We start from the raw sequence: 24,340 nt of genomic DNA, 5'->3' as shown, positions 1-24,340 counted from the left end.
AAAGAAATTTTATTTTAAAAATCTAAGGAGAATACTTTTTGTTGCAATTGTGCAATGCTTTTGATGTTTTAAAAGTCTGTTTCTTGTATGGTTTGATAACATTTCAAATGCTGAGGTTAAAATTTAGTATTTCTCATTTAAAATGATCATTAGTCATTTTTTAAAAAAAATTCTGAATTATTCATTACATCTGAGTAAATCAATAAATTGACCAGTCAGAGAGACTCCTTTATAGCTTTTCAGGTTCCATGGTGGGCCTAAGTAGACTTTAGAAAATATTTTTTAAATTACCAAAAAAGAAAGAAAGAAAGAAAAAAGGCACTAAAGCCAAGTTTAAAAAAAAAAAAAAAGCACATGCATTTATGTAGCTGTTATTGGAATTTCTCTATCTTAGTTACAATTCTTCACAATAAACTTTATATTTAAAAGAATAATCATAGTGGAAAATAATATTGATACAGTCATCTTCAGAGGCTTCATGTCCTAACATAATTTTGAGGAACGCTTTGGCACGTTGTGTCCCAAACCTGTTTGACAACAGGTCTCGATTTATAACAACCCAATAAGGATTCTGATCAGTGATCTGTGCACACACCTTGGCATTTTGTTCCAGTACTCACTCTTCCCTTTTCCCTACATTGATCTGGAAGGTGTTTCACACATAGATGGAGACAGGAGTTGTGAACATCACATCAGTGTCCGAGACAGTGCCTTCTCCATGCAGAGAGTATGTGAAAAGCTGAGAAATGTCTTTAGGGTCAACAGTTAGTCCTTTGTCATCATTCTATGGAAAAGGAAGCCTGGGCAATGAAATCAAGAACACTTTGTTCAGCCCTGTGAGCAGAGAGCAGGTATGGAAATGAGTTCCACATCCTGGAGGATGCTGGGGGTCACCACAGTGGGGGCACTGTGTGGGCCTACCGTTCTCCGTTCCGTTCATAGAATAAAAATACCCCCGGTCCCCATGGATTATTGCCCTTGATTCACACCTGGTTCCTATCCTGCAGAGATCAGTTAGGTCCATCGCCTAAGACAATGGGATGCTTTCATCCCATGCACAATTGCTTGGACAGGATGGTGAGATAAACCCCTGGTCTAGAAGGAGAAGAGGCAGCAGAGGGGCCTCTTAATGAGTGTCTGTGTACCAGGCAACTTCACAAACACAGACAGCCCTTCAGTCCTCAGACAGCCCAGCCAGCTAGGGGACACCATTTCCATTAACCAACAAACAGCTTGAGGCTCAGATGTTTGGTAATCAGCCCAAGGTCACACAACTAGAGAGGGGGGCAGCAGGAATTTGAGTTCGGGTATGAGCAATTTCCTTGTTTAATCCACCCCATTTGAAAATTGGAGGGATGCAACGTTATTAGACATATAATGGCCTTTGTCTTACCTTTGTTAAAGTGTCATGTGGAAGATGGTGAGACCCAGAGCAACTTGTCAGCGGTAATCTGTCCTTGTTTATGTAGAGGAAGCCTGCTGCTAATGAGTTGCAAAGTTGATGACCAATTTTCTTTTTCAGTCTTATAAAACATTTGGAAAGTGGAAATAGTTCCACTTGAAAGTGTTAGGAATTTTAATATGATGGAGCTATAGCTGTAATTTGATAGCATTTTAATCTACTGATTTAGCAAAGACAACAAAATGGCAATAGGAATTAACTGGTGATAGGACAGATCACACACACAGCCCCATCCAGGCCCCACCCTGTCACTGAGCGTCCAGAGGTACAGCCTTTCTTTTTAGCACTTGGGTCACTCCTGCCAAGCTTTATAAAAGCAGTGATATACTTTGACCCAGTAATTTCTACGTAATGTCCATCTTAAGGAAATAATTAGGAATAAGGACTAAGCTTTATGCACAAAGGTTTCTATTGTCATATGGCTTATGATACCAAACATTGGAAAAAATATAAAAATTCCATACATTCTTCAACTAAAATTATATTTAAAAGTTTTTATTCAGACTTTGGACCTACCTAAAAAGATGGAACATGAACATGAAGAACAAACTAGGGTTCACGTGATGCACTTTTAACCTGAGACAAATGTTGAGAAATGTCTGAAAAATTACTGTTAGCAACTTCTAAAAAGTAACTCTATAGTGATTATGGTACATGGGACGGATTCATTTATGTAAAATCTCCACCATGCTCCAGAAATCATTTAAGGTAATATTCAAAAACACACACAATTCAGATGAATGGAATTCTTTAAATAGGTGATTCCCAAAAAGCCAAGGGAACATAAGCCATTGATGCCATTTGCTCCCAAAATGTCTTTTCTAAAAAGCCTTATTAGGTGCTTGCCTGGAAGTGATCTACAGTTTCAGTTCTGAAGAACTTTCTACCACCCGTGTGTAATCTGTTTACAGGATCTAATGATAAAAGTCACTAGCTGTTCAGGGTAAGCCCAAAGAAAGCGACAGACATTTCCTGTTGGACGGTGAAGCAGAGGACACATAAAGTACCAAGCAGTTTCTTGCAGGATGTTCTTGTAGCAAACAAAATGATATGTTTTATAGAACCATCCCCAGAGTTGTGCTTCGGATGTCAGGCTGGTGGCCAGGCATCCTCAAGGGGGCCCTCAGCACAGCAGTCTCCCTTGGTCATCCTTGGCAGAGCTGGAGAAGGAAGAGGCACAGAACCCAGAGCCTGACTTCAGTCCACCCAAGGACTGAATGACTGTCTTTCTGGCCAGGCTTGCTAATTGTTTGTGTTTTTTTTGCTGGGTAGAACTTTAGGTCATCATTGAGTAGCAGCAAGTTCTGATTTCACTCCCAGCAAGCCCAGGCAGTCCTGGGTGACCACATCTCTCAGGGCACATGCCAAATCTCATGACACATTTTCTTTATAACAAGTGAGCTGGGAGATAGTGATCAGCTCTCATCTCCATTTCCTCCACACCCTTGGAAGGTGCAGACTCTTGTGAGGACCACCTTAGGGCTTATTCCCCTGGCCTTTGGGTCCCTGGCAGAAGAGCCAGTCTCTCTTACTTAGTTTCTGGTGTAGGAAACCACAACAGGCAAGAAAGGAATTACTAGAAGGCAGGCTCTGCTAGTACAACACAGTATCAGAAAAGCTGGCTGCTGTTCCACCCAGGATCACCATGTCCACGCCTGTGGGCAGACATTTGAGAGTGCTGGCGACTGTACCATCGTGGATAATAGAATGCCCTGCACTTGGGAAAAGAACACTGGACAGAGTGGGGTCACTCTGCATTGTCACTCTGGCACACTATGAATCCCCCCATGCTATTTTTATTTTGAGAAAGGCATATTTCATGATTGTTTACACCCCATTTAGATTTTCATTATTAGTGAAAAACACTGCTTTGAATTGGGGTGATAGGAAGAGAAAAGAGCATGGATTTTGGAGTTAGGCTCACTTAAGTTCGAGTCTGGACTTTGTCATAGAGCGGTCATGAGTACTTTGTTGTTTTACTTTAATCTCTTAGAACCACTATTTGTTACTGTTTGTTTATTTCTTTTTTTTAACATATTTGTTGGAGTATAATTGCTTTACAATGTTGTGTTAGTTTATGCTGTATAACAAAGTGAATCAGCTACATGTATACATATATCCCCATATTCCCTCACTCTTGCATCTCCCTCCCACCCTCCCTATCCTACCCCTCTAGGTGGTCACAAAACACCGAGCTGATCTCCCTGTGCTCTGCGGCTGCTTCCCACTAGCCATCTATTTTATATTTCGTAGTGTATATATGTCAATGCTACTCTCACACTTCGTTCCAGCTCACCCTTCCCACTCCCCGTGTCCTCAAGTCCATTCTATACGTCTGTGTCTTTATTTCTGTCCTGCCCCTAGGTTCATCAGAACCTTTTTTTTTTTTTTTAGATTCCATATATGTGTGTAAGCATATGGTATTTGTTTTTCTCTTTCTGACTTACTTCACTCTGTATGACAGACTCTAGGTCCATCCACCTCACTACAAATAACTCAATTTCCTTTCTTTATGTGGTTGAATAATATTCCATTGTATATATGTGCCACATCTTCTTTATCCATTCATCTGTCAATGGACACTTAGGCTGCTTCCATGGCCTGGCTATTGTAAATAGTGCTGCAATGAACATTGTGGCACATGACTCTTTTGAATTATGGTTTTCTCAGGGTATATGCCCAGTAGTGGGATTGCTGGGTCATATGGTAGTTCTAGTTTTAGTTCTTTAAGGAACCTCCATACTGTTCTCCATAGTGGCTGTATCAATTTACATTCCCACCAACAGTGCAAGAGGGTTCCCTTTTCTCCACACCCTCTCCAGCATTTATTGTTTGTAGTTTTTTTGATGATGGCCGTTCTGACTGGTGTGAGGTGATACCTCATTGTAGTTTTGATCTGCATTTCTCTAATGATTAGTGATGTTGAGCATCCTTTCAAGTGTTTGTTGGCAATCTGTATATCTTCTTTGGAGAAATGTCTATTTAGGTCTTCTGCCCATTTTTGGATTAGGTTGTTTGTTTTTTGGATATTGAGCTGCATGAGCTGCTTGTATATTTTGGAGATTAATCCTTTGTCAGTTGCTTCATTTGCAAATATTTTCTCCCATACTGTGGGTTTTCTTTTGGTCTTGTTTATGGTTTCCTTTGCTGTGCAAAAGCTTTGAAGTTTCATTAGGTCCCATTTGTTTATTTTTGTTTTTATTTCCATTACTCTAGGAGGTGGGTCAAAAAGGATCTTGCTGTGATTTATGTCACGGAGTGTTCTGCCTATGTTTCCCTCTAAGTGTTTTATAGTGTCTGGCCTTACATTTAGGTCTTTAACCCATTTTGAGTTTATTTTTGTATACAGTGTTAGGGAGTGTTCTAATTTCATTCTTTTACATGTAACTGTCCATTTTCCCCAGCACCACTCATTGAAGAGGCTGTCTTTTCTGCATTGTATTTCTTGCCTCCTTTATCAAAGATAAGGTTACCATATGTACGTGGGTTTATCTCTGGGCTTTCTATCCTGTTCCATTGATCTATATTTCTATTTTTGTGCCAGTACCATACTGTCTTGATTGCTGTAGCTTTGCAGTATAATGTGAAGTCAGGGAGCCTGATTCCTCCAGCTCCATTTTTCTTTCTCAAGATTGCTTTGGCTATTTGGGGTCTTTTGTGTCTCCATACAAATGGTGAATTTTTCTGTTCTAGTTCTGTGAAAAATGCCATTGGTAGTTTGATAGGGATTGCATTTAATCTGTATATTGCTTTGGGTGGTATGGTCATTTTTACAATATTGATTCTTCCAATCCAAGAACATGATATATCTCATCATCTATTTGTGTCATCTTTAATGTCTTTCATCAGTGTCTTATAGTTTTCTGCATAAAGGTCTTTTGCCTCCGTAGGTAGGTTTATTCCTAGGTATTTTATTCTTTTTGTTGAATGGTAAATGGGAGTGTTTCCTTAATATCTCTTTCAGATTTTTCATCATTAGTGTATAGGAATGCAAGGGATCTCTATGCAATAATTTTGTATCCTGCTACTTTACCAAATTCACTGATTAGCTCTATTAGTTTTCTGGTAGCATGGTTACGATTCTCTAAGTATAATATCATGTCATCTGCAAACAGTGACAGTTTTACTTCTTCTTTTCCAATTTGTATTCCTTTTATTTCTTTTTCTTCTCTGATTGCTGTGGCTAAAATTTCCAAAACTATGTTGAATAACAGCAATGAGAATGGGCAACCTTGTCTTGTTTCCTGATCTTAGAGGAAATGGTTTCAGTTTTTCACCATTGAGAACAATGTTGCCTGTGGGTTTCTTGTATATGGCCTTTATTATGTTGAGGTAAGTTCCGTCTATGCCTACTTTCTAGAGGGTTTTTATCATAAACGGGTGTTGAATTTTGTTGAAAGCTTTTTCTGCATCTATTGAGATGATCATATGGTTTTTATTCTTCAATTTTTTAATATGGTATATCACATTGGTTGATTTGCGTATATTGAAGAATCCTTGCATTCCTGGGATAAACCCCAGATGATCATGGTGTATGCTCCTTTTAATGTGCTGTTGGATTCTGTTTGCTACTATTTTGTTGAGGATTTTTGCGTCTATGTTCATCAGTGATATCAGCCTGTAGTTTTCTTTCTTTGTGACATCTTTGTCTGGTTTTGGTATCAGGATGACGGTGGCCTCATAGAATGAGTTTGTGAGTGTTCTTTCCTCTTCTATATTTTGGAAGAATTTGAAAAGGATAGGTGTTAGCTCTTCTCTAAATGTTTGATAGAATTTGCCTGTGAAGCCATCTGGTCCGGGGCTTTTGTTTGTTGGAAGATTTTTAATCACAGTTTTAATTTCAGTGCTTGTGATTGGTCTGTTTATATTTTCTATTTCTTCCTGGTTCAGTCTCAGAAGGTTGTACTTTTCTAAGAATTTGTCCATTTCTTCCAGGTTGTCCGTTTTATTGGCATATAGTTGCTTGTAGTAATCTCTCATGATCCTTTGTATTTCTGCAGTGTCAGTTGTTATTTCTCCTTTTTCATTTCTAATTCTGTTGATTTGAGTCTTCTCCCTTTTTTTCTTGATGAGTCTGACTAATGGCTTATCAATTTTGTTTATCTTCTCAAAGAACCAGCTTTTAGTTTTATTGATCTTTGCTATTGTTTCCTTCATTTCTTTTTCATTTATTTCTGCTCTGATTTTTATGATTTCTTTCCTCCTGCTAACTTTGGGGGTTTTCTGTTCTGCCTTCTCTAATTGCTTTAGGTGTAAGGTTAGGTTGTTTACTTGACATTTTTCTTGTTTCTTGAGGTAGGACTATATTGCTATAAACTTCCCTCTTAGAACTGCTTTTGCTGCATTCCATAGGTTTTGGGTCGTCGTGTTTTCATTTTCATTTGTTTCAAGGTATTTTTTGATTTCCTCTTTGATTCCTTCAGTGATCTCTTGGTTATTTGGTAGCATATTTTTTAGCCTCCATCTGTTTGTATTTTTTACCGTTTTTTTCTGTAATTTATATCTAGTCTCATAGCGTTCTGGTCAGAAAAGATACGTGATACTATTTCAAGTTTCTTAAATTTCCTATGGCTTGATTTGTGACCCAAGATATGATCTATCCTGGAGAATGTTCCATGAGCACTTGAGAAGAAAGTGTATTCTGTTGTTTTTGGATGGAATGTCCTATAAATATCAATTAAGTCCATCTTGTTTAATGTATCATTTAAAGCTTGTGTTTCCTTATTTATTTTCATTTTGGATGATCTGTCCATTGGTGAAGGTGGGGTTTTAAAGTCCCCTACTATGATTGTATTACTGTTGATTTCCCCTTTTATGTCTGTTAGCATTTGTCTTATGTATTGAGGTGCTCCTATGTTGTGTACATAAATATTTACAATTGTTATATCTTCTTCTTGGATTGATCCTTTGATCATTATGTAATGTCCTTCTTTGTCTCTTGTAATAGTCTTTATTTTAAAGTATATTTTGTCTGATATAAGAATTTCTACCCCAGCTTTCTTTTGATTTCCATTTACATGGAATATCTTTTTCCATCCCCTCACTTTCAGTCTGTATGTGTCCCTAGGTCTGAAGTGCATCTCTTGTAGAAAGCATATATACAGGTGTTGTTTTGGTATCCATTCAGTGAGCCTGTTTTTTGATTGGAGCATTTAATCCATTCACATTTAAGGTAATTATCGATATGTATATTCCTATTACCATTTTCTTAATTGTTTTGGGTTTGTTTTTGTAGGTCCTTTTCTTCTCTTGTGTTTCCTGCCTAGAGAAATTCCTTTAGCATTTGTTGTAATGCTGGTTTGGTGGTGCTGAATTCTCTTAACTTTTGCTTGTCTGTAAAGGTTTTAATTTCTCTGTCAAATCTGAATGAGATCCTTGCTGGGTACAGTAATCTTGGCTGTAGGTTTTTCCCCTTCATCACTTTAAATATGTCCTGCCACTCCATTCTGGCTTGCAGAGCTTCTGATGAAAGATCAGATGTTAACCTTATGGAGATTCCCTTAGATGTTATTTGTTGCTTTTCCCTTGCTACTTTTTTTTTAATTTAAATTAATTTATATTTTTATACAGCAGGTTCTGATTAGTCATCCATTTTATACACATTAGTGTGTACATGTCAATCCCAATCTCCCAGTTCATCACACCACCACCACCCCCCCCAAGCCGCTTTCTCTCGTTGGTGTCCATACATGTTTTCTCTACTTCTGTGTCTCAATTTCTGCTCTGCAAACCAGTGCATCTGTACCATTTTCTAGGTTCTACATATATGCGTTAATATACGATATTTGTTTTTTTCTTTCTGACTTACTTCATTCTGTATGACAGTCTCTAGATGCATCCACGTCTCTACAAATGACCCAATTTTGTTCCTTTTTATGGCTGAGTAGTATTCCATTGTATATATGTACCACATCTTCTTTATCCATTCACCTGTCAATGGGCATTTAGGCTGCTTCCATGACCTGGCTATTGTAAACAGTGCTTCAATGAACATTACGGTGCATGTGTCTTTTTGAATTATGGTTTTCTCTGGGTATATGCCCAGTAGTGGTATTGCTGGGTCATATGGTAGTTCTAGTTTTAGTTCTTTACAGAACCTCCATACTGTTCTCCATAGTAGCTGTATCAATTTACATTCCCACCAACAGTGCAGGAGGGTTCCCTTTTCTACAACCCCTCTCCAGCATTTGTTGTTTGTAGATTTTCTGATGATACCCATTCTGACTGGTGTGAGGTGATACCTCATTGGAGTTTTGATTCTCATTTCTCTAATAATTAGTGATGTTGAGCAGCTTTTCATGTGCTTCTTGGCCATCTGTATGTCTCCTTTGGAGAAATGTCTATTTAGGTCTTCTGCCCATTTTTGGATTAGGTTGTTTTTTTTTTAATATTGAGCTGCATGAGCTGTTTATAGATTTTGGAGATTAATCCTTTGTCCAATGATTCGTTTGCAAATATTTTCTCCCATTCTGAGGGTTGTCTTTTCGTCTTGTTTATGGTTTCCTTTGCTGTGCAAAAGCTTTGAAGTTTCATTAGGTCCCATTTGTTTATTTTTGTTTTTATTTCCATTACTCTAGGAGATGGATCAAAAAATATCTTGCTGTGATTTATGTCAAATAGTGTTCTTCCTAGTTTTCCTCTAAGAGTTTTATAGTGCCCGGTCTTACATTTAGGTCTCTAATCCATTTTGAGTTTATTTTTGTGTATGGTGTTAGGGAGTGTTCTAATTTCATTCTTTTACATGTAGCTGTCCACTTTTCTCAGCACCACTTATTGAAGAGACTGTCTTTTCTCCATTGTATATCTTTGTCTCCTTTGTCATAGATTAGTTGACCATAGGTGCATGGGTTTATCTCTGGGCTTTCTATCCTGTTCCATTGATCTATATTTCTGTTTCTGTGCCAGTACCATATTGTCTTCATTACTGTAGCTTTGTAGTATAGTCTGAAGTCAGGGAGTCTGATTCCTCCAGCTCCGTTTTTTTTCTCTCAAGACTGCTTTGGCTATTTGGGGTCTTTTGGGTCTCCATACAAATTGTGAAAATTTTTTTCTAGTGCTGTGAAAAATGCCATTGGTAATTTGATAGGGACTGCACTGAATCTGTAGATTGCTTTGGGTAGTATAGTTATTTTCACAATATTGATTCTTCCAATCCAAGAAGATGGTATATCTCTCCATCTGTTGGTATTATCTTTAATTTCTTTCATCAGTGTCTTATAGTTTTCTGCGTACAGGTCTTTTGTCTCCCTAGGTAGGTTTATTCTTAGGTATTTTATTCTTTTGGTGGCAATGGTAAATGGGAGTGTTTCCTTAATTTCTCTTTTAGATTTTTCATCATTAGTGTATAGGAATGCAACAGATTTCTGTGCATTAATTTTGTCTCCTGCAACTTTACCAAATTCATTGATTAGCTCTAGTAGTTTTCTGGTGGCATGTTTAGGATTATCTATGCATAGTATCATGTCATCTGCAAACAGTGACAGTTTTACTTCTTCTTTTCCAATTTGGATTCCTTTTATTTCTTGTTCTTCTCTGATTGCTGTGGCTAGGACTTCCAAAACTATGTTGAATAATAGTGGTGAGAGTGGACATCCTTGTCTTGTTCCTGATCTTAGAGGAAGTGCTTTCAGTTTTTCACCATTGAGAATGATGTTTGCTGTGGGTTTGTCGTATATGGCCTTTAATATGTTGAAGTAGGTTCCCTCTATTCGCACTTTCTGGAGAGTTTTTTTTTTATCATAAATGGGTGTTGAATTTTGTCAAAAGCTTGTTCTGCATCTATTGAGATGATCATATGGTTTTTATTCTTCAATTTGTTAATGTGATGTGTCATATTGATTGATTTGCATATATTGAAGAAATCTTGCATCTCTGGGGTAAATTCCATTTGATCATGGTGTATGATCATTTTAATGTGTTGTTGGATTCTGTTTGTTAGTATTTTGTTGAGGATTATTGCATCTACATTCATCAGTGATATTGGTCTGTAATTTTCTTTTTTTGTTGTATCTTTGCCTGGTTTTGGTATCAGCGTGATGGTGGCCTCATGGAATGAGTTTGGGAGTTTTCCTTCCTCTGCAATTTTTTGGAAGAGTTTGAGAAGGGTGGGTGTTAGCTCTTCTCTAAATGTTTGATAGAATTCACCTGTGAAGCCATATGGTCCAGGACTTTTGTTTGTTGGAAGATTTTTAATCACAGTTTCAATTTCATTACTTGTGATTGGTCTGTTCATATTTTCTGTTTCTTCCTGGTTCAGTCTTGGAAGGTTATACCTTTCTAAGAATTTGTTTGTTTCTTCCAGGTTGTCCATTTCATTGGCATAGAGTTGCTTGTAGTAGTCTCTTAGGATGCTTTGTATTTCTGTGGTGTCTCTTGTAACTTCTCCTTTTTCATTTCTAATTTTATAGATTTGAGTCCTCTCCCTCTTTTTCTTGATGAGTCTGGCTAATGGTTTATCAATTTTGTTTATGTTCTCAAAGAACCAGCTTTTTAGTTTTATTGATCTTTGCTATTGTTTTCTTTGTTTCTATTTCATTTATTTCTGCTCTGATCTTTATGATTTCTTTCCTTCCGCTAACTTTGGGTTTTGTTTGTTCTTCTTTCTCTAGTTCTTTTAGGTGTAAAGTTAGATTGTTTATTTTTCTTGTTTATTGAGGTAGGTTTGTATAGCTATAAACTTCCCTCTTAGAACTGCTTTTGGTGCATCCCATAGGTTTTGGGTCGTTGTGTTTTCATTGTCATTTGTCTCTAGGTATTTTTTGATTTCCTCTTTGATTTCTTCAGTGATCGCTTGTTTATTTAGTAACGTGTTGTTTAGCCTCCATGTGTTTGTGTTTTTTACGTTTTTTCTCCTTTAATTGATTTCTAATCTCATCGCATTGTGGTCAGAAAAGATGCTTGACATGATTTCAATTTTCTTAAATTTACTGAGGCTTGATTTGTTACTCGAGATATGACCTATCCTGGAGAATGTTCCGTGTGCACTTGAGAAGAAAGTATAATCTGCTGTTTTTGGATGGAATGTCCTATAAATATCAATTATATCTATCTGGTCTATTGTGTCATTTAAAGCTTGTGTTTCCTTATTAATTTTGTGTTTGGATGATCTGTCCATTGGTGTAAGTGAGGTGTTAAAGTCCCCCACTATTATTGTGTTACTGTTGATTTCCTCTTTTAGAGCTATTAGCAGTTGCCTTATGTATTGGGGTGCTCCTATGTTGGGTGCATAAATATTTACAATTGTTATATCTTCTTCTTGGATTGATCCCTTGATCATTATGTAGTGTCCTTCTTTGTCTCATAATAGTCTTTATTTTAAAGTCTATTTTTTCTGATATGAGAATTGCTACTCCAGCTTTCTTTTGATTTCTATTATGCATGGAATATCTTTTTCCTTCCCCTCACTTTCAGTCTGTATGTGTCCCTAGGTCTGAAGTGGGTCTCTTGTAGACAGCATATATATGGGTCTTGTTTTTGTATCCATTCAGCCAGTCTATATCTTTTGGTTGGAACATTTAATCCATTTACATTCAAGGTAATTATTGATATGTATGTTCCTATTACCATTTTCTTAATTGTTTTGGGTTTGTTATTGTAGGTCTTTTCCTTCTCTTGTGTTTCCTGTGTAGAGAAGTTCTTTTAGCATTTGTTGTAAAGCTGGTTTGGTGGTGCTGAATTCTCTTTTCTTTTGCTTGTCTGTACTGGTTTTAATTTCTCCGTCGAATCTGAATGAGATCCTTGCTGGGTAGAGTAATCTTGGTTGTAGGTTCTTCCCTTTCATCACTTTAAGTATATCATGCCACTCCCTTCTGGCTTGTAGAGTTTCTGCTGAGGAATCAGCTGTTAACCTTATGGGAGTTCCCTTGTATATTATTTGTTGTTTTTCCTTTCTGCTTTCAATACTTTTTCTTTGTCTTTAATTTTTGCCAATTTTATTACTGTATGTCTTGGCATGTTTCTCCTTGGGTTTATCCTGTATGGGACTCTCTGCACTTCCTGGACTTAGGTGGCTATTTCCTTTCCCATATTAGGGAAGTTTTCTACTCTAATCTCTTCAAATATTTTCTCGGGTCCTTTGTCTCTCTGTTCTCCTTCTGGGACCCCTATAACGCGAATGTTGTTGCGTTTAATATTGTCCCAGAGGTCTCTTAGGCTGTCTTCATTTCTTTTCATTATTTTTTCTTTATTCTGTTCTGCAGCAGTGAATTCCACCATTCTGTCTTCCAGGTCACTTTTATCCGTTCTTCTGCCTCAGTTATTCTGCTATTGATTCCTTCTAGTGTAATTTTCATTTCAGTTATTGTATTGTTCATCTCTGTTTGTCCTTTAATTCTTCTAGATCTTTGTTAAACATTTCTTGCATCTCCTCGATCTTTGCCTCCATGCTTTTTCCGAGGTCCTGGATTATCTTCACTATCATTATTCTGAATTCTTTTTCTGGAAGATTTCCTATCTCTGTTTCATTTAGTTGTTTTTCTGGGGTTTTGTCTTGTTCCTTCATCTTGTACATAGCCCTCTGCCTTTTCATCATGTCTATCTTTCTGTGAATGTGATTTTTATTCCACAGGCTGCAGGATTGTAGTTCTTCTTGCTTCTGCTGTCTGCCCTGTGGTGGATGAGGCTATCTAAGAGGCTTATGGAAGTTTCCTGATCTTCCCTTACTGCTTTAAATATTTGTTGTTTGTATTTAATTTTTGATAGTTTGATTAATATGTGTCTTGGCATGTTTCTCTTTGGATTTATCCTGTATGGGACTCTCTGTGCTTCCTGGACTTGATTGACTCTTTCCTTTCCCATTTTAGGGACGTTTTCAACTCTAATCTCTTCAAATATTTTCTTAGACCCTTTCTTTTTCTCTTCTTCTTCTGAGACCCCTTATAATTTGAATGTTTGTGCGTTTAATGTCCCAGAGGTCTCTGAGACTGTCCTCAATTCTTTTGATTTTTTTTCTTTATTCTGCTCTGCGGTAGTTATTTCCACTATTTTATCTTCCAGCTCACTTATCCGTTCTTCTGCCTCCATTATTCTGCTATTGATTCCTTCTAGAGAATTCTTAATTTCATTTGTTGTGTTGTTCATCATTGTTTGTTTGCTCTTTAGTTGTTGTAGGCCCTTGTTAAACGTTTCTTGCATTTTCTCCATTCTATTTCCAAGATTTTGGATCATCTTTACTATCATTACTCTGAATTCTTTTTCAGGTAGACTGCCTATTTCCTCTTCATTTGTTTGGTCTGGTGGGTTTTTACCTTGCTCCTTCATCTGCTGCATATTTCTCTGTCTTCCCACTTTGTTTAACTTACTGTGTTTGGGGTCTCCTTTTCACAGGCTGTAGGTTTGTAGTTCCTGTTGCTTTTGGTGTCTGCCCCCAGTGGGTGAGGTTGGTTCAGCGGCTTGTGTAGGCTTCCTGGTGGAGGGGACTGATGCCTGTGCTCTGGTGGATGGGGCTGGATCTTGTCTTTCTGGTGGGAAGGGCTGCATCTGGTGGTGTGTTTTGGGGTGTCTGTGAACTTAGTTTGATTTTAGGCAGCCTCTCTGCTAATGGATGGGGTTGTGTTCCTGTCTTGCTAGTTGTTTGGCATGGGGCATCCAGCACTGGAGCTTGCTGACTGTTGGGTGGAGCTGAGTCTTAGCCTTGAGATGGGGATCTCTCGGCGATCTCCTGCTGATTGATATTATGTGTGACTGGGAGGTCTCTGGTGGTCCAATGTCCTGAACTCGGCTCTCCCACCTCAGAGGCTCAGGCCTGACACCAGGCCAGAGCACCAAGACCCTGTCAGCCACACGGCCAGGTACATGGGGATTTTCTTGCCTTTTGGGAAGTCTGAGGTCTTCTGCCAGTGTTCAGTATGTGTTCTGCAGGAGTTGTTCCAAATGTAGATGTATTTTTGATGTATTTGTGGGGAGGAATGTGATCTCCAAGTCTTACTCCTCCACCATCTTGAAGGTCCTTGTTTGTTTATTAACTTTCTTTCAATGCAGTGTAGCTGCAGGGTCTGAGAATGTCAGTTTGAAAACGTGATTGTATATACAGCTATTCCTGAAATGGCCACTGGGAGGCAGCACAGTCACATGTTTGCATAGCGATTGGCTGATAGCACCATGAAGTTATAGTATAAGTAACTTACTTGAAGGAAATTATATACATGTTACATGTTTGATTTGTGGGTAATATATTTGAAGAAAGTTATACATATGTAAGTAGAAGTTTTTAACTAAACACTGGTATGTGTATGAGAGTGTCTACACCCCTACATATAACACCAGTGTCTGGTTAAAAATGTCTTTCATGGTGGCACAGTGGTTAAGAATCCACCTGCCAATGAGGGGGACACAGGTCCGAGACCTGGTCTGGGAAGATCCCACATGCTGTGGAGCAACTAAACCCGCGCACCACAACTACTGAGCCTGTGTTCCAGAGCCCACGAGCCACAACTACTGAGCCTACATACCACAACTACTGAAGCCTGCTTGCCTAGAGCCTGTTCTCCACAACACAACAAGTCACGGTAATGAGAAGCCCATGAACCGCAATGAAGAGTAGTCCCCACTTGCTGCAACTAGAGAAAGCCCACACACAGCAACAGACCCAAGGCAGCCAAACATAAATAATAAATAAATAATAATAATAATTTTAGAAAGTCTTTCATGACACCAACAGATATATTGGCCAAATCTTGAAATGTTTAAGATAACATTTATGTTAATGACAAGAATCAGTGTATTATTTAAATATTTGTAAAACATGGAAAATCACCAAATATGGAATACAGTTATGGCACCCAGACCAAAGAAAATCAATGTTAATGGTTTGGTGTGTGTCATGTACGTGTGTCTGTGTGTGTGGGCACACCTGCATACACATGTGTATATCTGTGTGTGTCCACACATACTCTCCTGTAGTTTTTGAGTGGTCTCATTCTCTGAAAATTGTTTTATAAATAGCTTTATAATTTGAAGTATATTGAATACCTTTTTCCTGTCATTAGACATTGTTCTCAAGTATTGTGATCCATCAAATTCCATCAGGTCAGTATCCTGTCATTATATAGTCTCTAAAAAAATTCATGTCATTTCCATTTTTCTCCTCGGTGATAAACATTGCCATGCAAGCATACAATTCTACCCATTGGATAAATTCCAGGAATTGGCCAAAAGATAAGCCTTTCAATATGTATTTCCACGTTGCTCTCTAGAAAAACTGTACCAATTCCCCTCCCTCCAACAGGGGGAAGAGGGATGGTCTGTGTTACTTCCTCGCTGGCACTTTATCTGTGAAACTGAAAATGAAGCATCAGCCCATTTTGCTACATGAGATGTGATCAACAGTAGAAAAGTCTATGTGTAACAGTTACTCAGCCTGAGATTTATAGTCACACCAGCTCACAAGCTGTTCTGTGAAACGAGTCTCACAGAACAGCTTGTGAGCTGAGTTGACTGAAGATGACCTTTGCTCCTAAATGGGGGGCCTGGGCACCTGGCTGTACAGCACAGCCCTCACCTCCATCTCCCCATCAGGTGTGCATCCTCGCCCTCTCTCAGTTTCCTTGGGCATGGGCACCCAGACTTCCCCAGACGGCTCCCTGAAGCTTCCTGCTCTGCCAGCCCACTGGCACCCGGCTCAGCTCAGGGTCCTCCGGTCGCAGCCCCAAGTCATCTTGTCTGGAGTGTTGGCCACCTGCATCTGATATCCCGGTTGAACTTCTGAGCATCTTGGGGAAGGGCCCATGTCTTGATCATGCATGATTCTGTGTAATTTCATACACTCCGTGGACTCTGGGTGCCTGGCTCCTGGGCTGGCCCTCAAGAGGAATTTACTGCACGTTTGTGAAGGAGTATACGGTAATGAACAGACCACATTCCTTAATCTAGGTCATTTCCCTGCTTAGCCCTTAGCTTCAGGGATTTGGAAGGGAGATCTAGAAAATTTCTCTTCCACAAACATGCTCAGTGCTTAGGTTTCTGCCAGTTTTATATTGATTCAAGTTTATGTTTGGCTAACAAATTGTACTTTGGGGATACACATGAGGACATTTTAATACAGGTTTCTTGCCTATTTGGTTTGAAAACATGACTGGAATTATCCTGGGTCAGTTCACTCCAGTTAGTCTAGACTTTTGGACCATTAGATTGGACCACATCATCCTTTGCAAATGGGCAACTCCAGCACATTTTTGTCTTTTTGGGTTCTGACCCACAAAGGTTGTCAGACACTCAGTCCTAGGCTCCTGGCACCATGCTCTCCTGGGCTGGAGTCTCGGGCTTCCCTGTCCAGGCAGGGACTTTCTTGAAAAGGAGCCACCTGCAAGCTCAGGGCCACAGCTCACACAATGTCGAGGAATCTCTAGTAACCTCTCCTTGGAGGCAGTTGGTGGAAAGTCCCAGGCAGCTGCTGGCTGGGGACTTGGTCCCAGACCCCATTCCCAACCTCACAAAGGTAAGGTCCAGGCCCTCAGTAATTTCAAAAGGAAAAAAATCTCTTGACCTGGGCTGCTAATTGCTTTTCAAAAAGGTATATAGCCTTTATTACTTGCCAGATACTTTAGCAGTATAAACTCATATAACCCTCAAAACACCCTAAGAGGTTGATACCATCATTATCCCTGTTCATAGATGAGGCAAATGAAGCAGGTGAAAATGAATATGCAGGAATTAGTCCATCAATAAAGCCCAAATGCCCAACTCACCTGCCTATACCTACTTTAACATAATATCTAAGAAACGTACAGCCGTCAGCTATGCACTCTATTCAGCCAACATGGGTGAAAACAGTCACCACCAGGTGGCGCCCCATCCACTTATATTTAGGGGGAATGGGCTCAGGAGTGCCTTGTATCAGACCCAAGGAAACTCTGGTTTCACCGAAACACTTTTCAGTGAAAGCAAAGTGCTGCGTTTCTGGAGAGTTTTCCCATGAGACACACTTAGCGTGTCTGCAACCGACCTGAGGTTTCTCAGAGCCAGGAAATCCGTCCTTAGCTCCACACCCTCACCCGCACGCAACTGGCCTGTACCTACCACCAAGCCATTGGGACACCTGGGTGCTGACTCAGTGTCGAAAGGCTGCTGAAGAAGTCCTCCCGCCTCCTCACCTGGGGAAACGTGAAGGGTCCTTCTAGGTTGCTGAAATTGGTGGCCTCAGCTCATGCATAATCATCTGTCCACGCTTTGAGATAATCCATAAATGTCAGACAAGTACCTTGCATAGTATAAAATTCAGAGAGGTCACTGTCTCTCAGTTATGTGGCTAATGCCCTGAGGATTTCTGTATTTACCCTGAAAATGATTATGCATATGTCTGATACTTATGAAGAATGAAGGCACCAAGTCATCAGTGCTTAAAATATTTCCCAAGTGGCATGGAATCATGAGTTTTGGGTTTTGTTTTTCCTATAATCTGTGCTATCTCTAATGTTAAGATACAGTGCCAACTACTGTATCTTAACATTAAACTTCAGATTAAATAAAACATTGAACTTAATGTTAAATAAAATTTAAAATTCAGTTTCTCAGTCATACTGGCCACATTTTAAGTGGTCAATAGCTAGTTAAAGAAGGGCTTCAGTGTCTGACAGCACAGATACAGGACATTCATATCATCACAGAAAGTTCCGTTGGAAACCCAGCCTAATCCAACAGAAGCAGAAACGTTTCTTAAGGGTCATATTTTTCTATTGGCCCTGATCATAGCTGCACACACAGCACATAGACCAGCAGTAGCCAGCTTTTTGCTGTAACACATACAAAGAAGGGATGACAGTCAGAGGATACCAGGTATCCTCGGATTTCAATAAAATTTTAGAATACCTTTGAAAAAAGTTAAAGCGTTTATGATACAATGTTTTTTGTATATTTGCTTTCTAGTTTTATTAGGGTAATTGACATATAACGTTGTATAAGATTAAGGTGTACAATTTGTTGATTTTGACACCTTATGTGTTGCAAAATGATGACCACCATCATATTAGGTAACACCTCCATCACTCACGTAATTACCATATCTTTTTTTGTGGTGAGAATGTTTTAGGTCTACTCTGTTAGCAACTTCCAAGCATGTAATGCAGTATTATAAATATAATCACTGTGCTTCCACATTAGATAGCTAGAACTTATTCATTTTTAACTAGAAGCTTGTACCTTTTTACCAACATCTCCCCCATTTCACCCATCTCCCAGCCCCTGATAATCACAAGTCTACTCTCGTTTCTGTAAGTTTGGCTTTTTTAGCCATGTAACATTTGTCTTTCTCTGTCTGACATAATGCCCTCAAGGTTCATCTGAGTTGTTGCAAATGACAGAATTATCTTTTCTCATGACTGAATAATTTTCTGTTGAACGTACATGTATGTATATATATCACATCCTCTTTATCCAGTCATCCAGAAAAGGGCACTTAGGTTGTTTTTATATCTTGTCTATTGTGAAAAAACCCTGCAATGTACATGGGCATGCAGATATCTCTTGGAGCTAGTTTGCACTTCCTTTGGAAATATTCCAAAGTGGGATTGCTGGATCATATTGTAGTTCTATTTTTAATTTTTTGAGGAACCTCCATACTTTGTTTCCTGTAGTGGCTGCACCAACTTACATTCCTACTAACAGTGTAGGAGGGCTTGCTTTTCTTCACATCCTCTCTAACACTTGTTATCTCTTGTCTTTTTGATGATAGCCATTCTGGCAGGTGTAAGGTGGTATCTCATGGTTGTTTTGATTTACATTTCCCTAATAACTAGTGATGTTGAGCATCTTTTCATATACCTGTTGGACATCTGTATGTCTTCTTTGGGAGAATGTCTTTTCAGTTCTTCTGCCCATTTTAAAAATTGGATTGTTTGTTTTTTGCTATTGAGTTGTATGAGCTTTTTATATATTTTGGAAAATAAACCCTATCAGGTATATGATTTGCAAATATTTTCTCCCATTTCATAGGTTGCCTTTTCATTTTGATAATTATTTCTTTTGATGTGCAGAAGCATTTTAGTTCGTGGAGTCCCCCTTATTAATTTTTGCTTTTGTTGTTATATCCAAAAAATGGTTGCCAAGACCAATGTCAAGGAGCTTTTCCCCTATGTTTTCTTCTAGCAGTTTTATATTTAAATCTTTGATCTACTTTGAGTTAATTTTTGTGAATCATGTAAGATAGGGATCTGATTTCATTCTTATGCATGTGGTTGTCCAGCTTTCCCCACACCAAGTATTGAAGAGACTGTTCTTTTCCCAATGAGTATTCTTGGCTCCCCTATGAAATATTAATTTACTGTATATTTGAGGGTTTATTTCTGGACTCTCAATTCTGTTCCATTGGTCTGTGTTTCTATTTTTAAGCCAATGCCATACTGCTTTGATTACTATAGCTTTGTAATATGGTTGAAATCTGGAAGTGTGACACCTCTAGCTTTGTTCATCTTTTTCACGATTGCTTTAGCTATTCAGTCTTTCATTGTTCCATACAAATTTTAGTATTGTTTTTCTATCTCTGTGAAAAATGCCTTTCGAATTTTGATAAGGATCGCATTGAATATACAGACAACCTTGGATAACATGGACATTTTAACAATATTGATTCTTCTGATCCATGAACGTGGGTTTTTTTCCATTTGTTTGTGTCTTTTTCAATTTCTTTCATCAAAATCATGTTCTTTTCAGTGAACAGATCTTTCTCCTCCTTGGATAAATTTATTCCTAAGTACTTTATTGTTTTTTGTGCTATTGAAAATGAGATTTTTTTCTTTATTTATTATTCAGATTTTTTTATTAGTATATAGAAATGCAGCTGATTTCTGTATGTGATTTTGTATCTTGCAACTTTATTGAATTCACTGATTAGTTCTAACAAGTTTTTGATGGAGTTTTTAGGATTTTCTATATATAAGATCATATCTACAAAAAAGTCAATTTTAGTTCTTTCCAATGTGGGTGCCCTTTATTTCTTTTTCTTGCCAGATTGCTCTGGATAGGACATCTGGTAACTATGTCAAATAGGAGTGGTCACAGTGAGCACTCTTGTCTTGTTCCTGATATTAGAGGAAAAGCTTTCAGACTTTCACTGTTGAGTATGATGTTAGTTGTGGTCCTGTCATATATTGCCTTTATTATGTTGAGGCACGTTTTATACTGAAATTGTTAGATGTTTTTATCATGAAAGGATGAATTCATTTTCAATGAATACTTCTGTTGAGATGAACATATGATTCTTATCTTTTGTTCTATTTATGTGATGCATCATATTTACTGATTCCTTGCATCACTGGAATAAATCCCACTTGATCGTGGTGTATGATCTTTTTAATATGCTGTTGAATTTGGTTTGCTAATGTTTGTTAGGAATTTTTGCATCTAAGTTCATCTGGGATATTGGTCTGTAGTTTTCTTATAATGTCCTTACCTGGCTTTGGTATCAGGATGATGCTGACCTTGTAAAATGAATTTGGGAGTGTTCTCTCCTCTTCAGTTTTTTGGAAGAGTTTGAGAAAGATTGGTGTTCATTGTTCTTTTTATGTTTTGGTAGAATTCATCAGTGAAGCCATCTGGCCCTAGGCTTTTCTTTGTTGGGAGGTTTTTGATAATGATTAAATTTCCTTGCTCATTTTTCATCTGTTCATACTTTCTATTTCTTCCTATTTCAGTCTTGGTGGGTTGTATGTTTCTGGGAATTTATCCATCTCTTCTAGGTTATTAAATTTGTTGGCATATAGTTGTTCATAGTAGTCTTATATGATTCTTTGTATTTTGTGATATTAGTTGTAACATTTCCTCTTTCATTTCTGATTTTATTTATTTGTCTTCTCTCTTTTATTCTTAGTCTAGCTAAAGGTTTGTCAGTTTTGATTATCTTTATTAAAAAAAACCCAGCTCTTAGTTTTGTTAATCTTTGTTTTTTCCTGGTCACTCTTTCTAAAATTTCTGCTCTGATCTTTGTTATTTCATTCTTCTGTTAACTTTGGGCTTAGTTTGTTCTTTTTCTAGTTCCTTGAGGTGTAGAGTTAGGGTGTTTATTTGAGATTTTTTTTTTTTTTTTTTTTAGTCTAGGCATTTGTCTATAAACTTCCCTCTTATTCCCTCTTAGCATTGCTTTTGCAGCATCACATAGAATTTTGTATGTTGTATTTCCATTTTCATTTGCTTCAAGATATTTTTTGATTCCCCTTTAGATTTCTTCTTTGACCTATTGGTCATTCAAGAGAGTGTTATTTAATTTCTAGATATTCATGAATTTTTCAGTTTTCTTCCTGTCATTGATTTCTAGTTTCATACCATTGTGGTCAGAAAAGACACTTGGTATGATTTCACTCTTCTTAAGTTTGCTAAGACTTTTTGTGTCCTATCACATGATCTATCCTGGAGAATGTTCCATGTGCACTTGGGAAGAATGTGTGTTCTGCTGCTCTTGGGTGGTGTGTTCTGTACGTGCATGTTAGGACCATTGGTTTAAAGTATGGTTCTAGTCCAACTTTACTTATACATTTCCTGTCTGGATGTGTGTATATTGTTGAAAGTGGGGTATTGAATACCCTACTATTATTGTACTGTCTATTTCTCCCTTCAGATATGTTAGTATTTGCTTAATGCATTTAGGTGTTCTGATGTTGGGTGCATATATATTTAGGATTGTTATATCATCTTGATGAGTTGACCTGTTATCATTATATAATGACCTTGTCTGTCTCTTATTACAAATTTGGTTTAAAATCTATTTTTCTGGTGTAAATACAGTTATCTCTGCTTTCTTTTGGTTTCCATTTTCGTAGAATATCTTTTTCTATCCCCTCACTTTGAGCCAGTGTGTGTCCTTAAAGTTAATGTGAGTCTCTTGTCAGCTACATATGATTGGAGCCTGTTTTTCAATCCATCTACCTACTCTCTATCTTTGATTGGAGAATTCAATCCGTTTACATTTACATCAAGTAATTTGGTTGGATAAGGACTTATGATTGTGGTGGTTGCCAGAGCCAGTGGTGTGCACACACTCAGCTGCAGGGGTCAGTTGCATACACACATGTAGTGGTGGAGGCCAGGACAAGCAACAGGGGCAGGGTCAACTGTGAGGGTTCTCGCTGTCTGTGTGCACTAGGGGTTGCTGGATCATGCCATGGGTGCAGCAGTGGAGACAGATGATGGGTCTGGCTCAGAGCTTGCTGGTGCTTGGCTGGAGGAGAGGGGCCAGCTGCAGGGAGCACAGTGGTGCAGATCAGTGACAGAAGACAGGGCCCAATTTGAGTCCACCAGCAGTTGTGGTGGCCTTGGCTCTCGTGTGCTCTCATATGGCTACACAGTCTCCCCTGAGTGTGCACACTGTAGTGGAGGCTGGCAACGTGCACAACCCCACTGGAGGGGCTGGCCTCCAGTGCGTGCATGGTGGTGAGCATCAGTGGTGGGTGTCTAGGCTGGAACTCATGCAGCCATAGAAGCCTGGGATGGCTGCTGGTGTGGTGCCTGGACTCTGGCAGGGACACAGGGGAGGGACCGAGGAAAGACCCAGGTGGCTGGAGTCAGTGAAATACCTATGGGGTGAAAGCTGGAGAAATCTACAGGGGTTTGATGGTGGCAGTGCCACCTTTGGTTTCATCAGTGGCAACATCTGCTGGTTTTGTGTACAGAGCAGGGCACTATCACTCTGCTGTCTGGCTGCTCCTAGTAGCCCCTGCTTTTCTTTCTGTTTCTAACCATGTCTGTACATCAGCTTTGCCAGTCTTGGTTGGGTATAAGTGAAGCAGTGCCTTTGCACGGTGCCCAGAATAGCTGGGGAACCTGATCGCTCACCCAGCTCTTCCTTTCCTGGAAGTGGAAAATGGGCTCTAGATCTCCCAGAGCTGTTTTTGTTCATGAATAGCAATTTAATTGTTGATCTTTGTGAGGGGAAGGAGATTGGCATCTTCAAAATGATGATGTCACTCCCCTACAATCTTTTTTTTAAAAAAGATTTAAAAATTTTTTAAAATCTTTAAATGATTTAAAAAAAACATTTTAAACGTATTAATGATCAAATAGACTATTTTTTAAAATTATTTATTTATTTATGGCTGTGTTGGGTCTTCGTTTCTGTGTGAGGGCTTTCTCTAGTTGCGGCAAGTGGGAGCCACTCTTCATCGCGGTGCGCGGGCCTCTCACTATCGCAGCCTCTCTTGTTGCGGATCACAGGCTCCAGACGCACAGGCTCAGTAATTGTGGCATACGGGCCTAGTCGCTCCGCGGCATGTGGGATCTTCCCAGACGAGGGCTCGAATCCGTGTCCCCTGCATTGGCAGGCAGATTCTCAACCACTGTGCCACCAGGGAAGCCCTAGACTAACTATTTTTAAAGACATCCAACAAAAACTAATAAACATTGCTAATCTAATTTTTATTATTGAATGTATTTTTTTCCAGTTGAATCTAATTTCTTTCCCATAGTGCTTCAGAGAATGTTAATAAGGTCAATAAACAAACCTTTAAATATAAACAGAGGAAATGTTATTTTCTATTAGCATTAAAACACAGAGAAGAAAAAGAACATGGGAGAGAATAATAGGAAGGGCCCTTTAGGTTGGGCATGGGCCCAGGAAAGACGTCTCTAAGTCACTTTGCAATTGTGGCCAGAAGGAAAAGGTGGTACTGGCTGGGTGTCCTGAGCCAGCATTTTAAGGAACAGAGGAAGGGCTGATGTGGGGAGTGAAGTGCACAGGTTTAAGATTAGGTATCTGCTGCCTTCTGAAAAAAACAGGGCTTGGAGGAATCAGGCTTCTGACTGGGATCACGGTGCTCTTAGGGGCACCTAAGGACTCCTAAGAGGACCGTGCCACATCTAGGCAGGAATCAAGGGCAGATCTGCTGGAGGCAAAACCAAAGAACAAAATGGGCAGACTCATTTTGGAGGGAGAACTGCCAGGACTTGCTGGTAGAATTG

At 38.8% G+C, this 24,340-nt stretch overlaps 1 protein-coding gene across 2 annotated transcripts in view; it reads left to right on the top strand.

The window, feature by feature from the left end:
* The window catches only part of GABRA5 (gamma-aminobutyric acid type A receptor subunit alpha5), a 103,047-nt gene that overhangs the window by 17,373 nt on the left and 61,334 nt on the right, over positions 1 to 24,340 (top strand). The gene's annotated exons all lie outside the window — the stretch shown is intronic.

This window comes from Balaenoptera acutorostrata, chromosome 3 (genome assembly GCF_949987535.1).
Source record: "Balaenoptera acutorostrata chromosome 3, mBalAcu1.1, whole genome shotgun sequence".
Classification (NCBI taxonomy): Eukaryota; Metazoa; Chordata; class Mammalia; order Artiodactyla; family Balaenopteridae; genus Balaenoptera; species Balaenoptera acutorostrata.
The sequence above is the reverse complement of the archived record's forward strand: the minus strand, read 5'-3'. Positions and strand labels throughout refer to the sequence as shown.